This window comes from Cynoglossus semilaevis, chromosome 18, assembly GCF_000523025.1.
Source record: "Cynoglossus semilaevis isolate Cse_v1.0 chromosome 18, Cse_v1.0, whole genome shotgun sequence".
Classification (NCBI taxonomy): domain Eukaryota; kingdom Metazoa; phylum Chordata; class Actinopteri; order Pleuronectiformes; family Cynoglossidae; genus Cynoglossus; species Cynoglossus semilaevis.
The window spans coordinates 6,588,163-6,590,723 of record NC_024324.1 but is presented as its reverse complement, the minus strand read 5'-3'; positions in this window follow the sequence as shown (position 1 = coordinate 6,590,723).

Here is a 2,561-nt window from a genome sequence, read left to right as displayed (position 1 = left end):
TTGAACCGCGGAATACTGGTCCTTCACATGAAGCGTTAATCGCCAAAGCGAAGAGAACCAGAGATGAAAATACGTACCGTAGTAACAAGAGCAAATCTTGTTTTCTCCGTGCCTTCACACAGCGCCATGTTGCAACCATCACCCGGATGGAAAGTATTACTACTTCCTTCCGGTTTTAAAGGGCACAGAGGCGCCTCGTTATCCAATCACAAGCGTCCTGCCCGACACCAGGTGACAGTGCAGGCTCATTGTCGATGACGAGGTAAACACAATCACTGCACACTGCTTTCAGTGCAGCTAAAGGAAAATTCCACAAACTCTTATAATGAATTATTCTGCAAATACTGATCGCATCAAATGTGTGCAAATGTTACAAAAAAAAAAAAAAAAAAATACACCTTGGCCTTTATAAGAAAAGAAAAATATTTTCTAAAAGTCCCAATTACCAAGCCTGGGTTCGAACAGGGGTCTCTATGCATCACAGACACAGACATTGCCTCTGGGCCAAAGCGCCACACCAGTGATCACTTTCGAACTTTTAGTCTTTAGTGAAATTACACCATAGCCTTCATAAGCAAAGAAAAGAGTCACAATTGCAAGACTCGGCTTCGAACCAGGGTCTCAACGTATCACAGACAGGGACGTTACCTCTGAGCTAACGTGCTACAAGGGTTGTCTGCAATAAACTTCCATCTTCATCATCAAATTTGGTCATTTTTATTTTATTTATATTGAGATTTTTATATATTAAAGATGAGGAGTTTCTTTAGGAGGAAGAGGCCCTTGGAGCGTCACTGATTGATGGACGGGGCCGCGCCGGTGACTATTTAACCCAGTGCGCTTCCTCGTCTCATTCGTTGCTGAGTCATCATCTGAAGGAACGGTGTGAATTTTTTTTAACAAGCTAATAAAATAAAATGTATTGTGTACATGCCATAACCTACTTCGTGTCTTGGTGTACACTGACATGCGTTCTTTAAGGTCAGTTCCTCGTTATAGCTAAAGTATTTTATTTTTTTTAACCAAAATCTCCATGCCATCGTTACTTGGTTGAGTGTCTGTATTCTTGTGCATGTGTTTTGTAGGTCTCACCTGGATTCCTGGAGGACCAGCAGGTCCAACTGGACCTTGTTTTCCTGTTTCACCCTGAGAAATAAATAAAATGTTCAGTAAAATTGCAGCTTTTCTCTGTGCCTTTTTATCTGGAAAAAGTAACAGCCACAACAATCAGTTTGAAAATAATGCTGTGGCTGATTGATGTAGACTTTAAGTGTCACAAATACCATGCCTGGATTTAACCCAGGTCACCACAGTCGGGTGTATTCTCTTGGGCTAAAGTCCATTTTTTTCCCTATACTTTCTATTACTATGAAACATACTTCTTATGCTAGGACTATACTTAACTGTACTTTTGTATTTTGGAGACATCGTCACTAATTGGATATACAAACAATACAATGAAAAAAAAATCTAAGTTGAAAAAAATGTCAGAAAAAAAATCTCTTGATTGACTAAATGTACTGTAATGTAATACATTTAATTGGTAATCTTTTAGTTACTTCAAAACACCTGTTAGAAATGTTTAGAAAATGTAATGGACACCATTACATTTTCTAAACATCGTTTTAATCTGTTAAAATAACATACCTTCACACAAACCTGGATGCATCGCAGTAATGAGAAAGTTGTCATAAAACACAAGGAAATGCAAATTTAATTCATTTCTTTATTAAACATTCATGTTTTAATACTGAAACTATTGCATGGTGTACTAATGATTTCATGAAAATGAAAACAAGGAAGACTAGAGTGTTACTATCACACAATGATGCACGTTTATGCCCTAAGACATGCTGCCAAGTGAATAATTTGTGCTAAAAACCTCTATTTTTCCATTATTATTAAACATATAAATGTAATTAGTAATTCACTCACTTCAAAACATCCATTAGAGCAACCATTTTTTCCTAGGATACATTTGTTTCAAGCTGCTACAATAACAACATACATTCAGACAAACCTGGAAACACTTTTATCACACTTTTTACAGGTGCAGAATTTTAAGGGATCAAACAGTAGAGAAATATTGGTGTATATATATATGACAAATGGGTTCGTGGAGGGGTTCCAGCTTTTTTGGGAAGGTCCACTTATTCACTTATTCCTAGCAGACAGACATAATTAATGTGTTCCCAGGAACTCATCTCTTTTTCATATACACACACAAATCCGGGACTCTACACCTTTTCTGTCCTGGGGCATGATAGACTGAGATTGGAAGCTTGATGTTGTGTAAAATCATGTTTAATTTAACTGTTCTGAGTCAGCCATCTATTCTAGGTTTCATCCATCACACTGAAAGCTCACCTAATCATGGCTGACAACAACAAGAGTGAGAACGACAAAAGCACAGGCGCGGTGAGTTCACAGTCTTACCTATAAGTTGGACTGAATTATAGTGACACAGCTGCTAACTGCTCTCTGTAAGCCTTGGACACTGACAAATGAATATGCTACAAACCTGCTGGATCAGCCAGGAGGGTACAGATTCAACATTAACT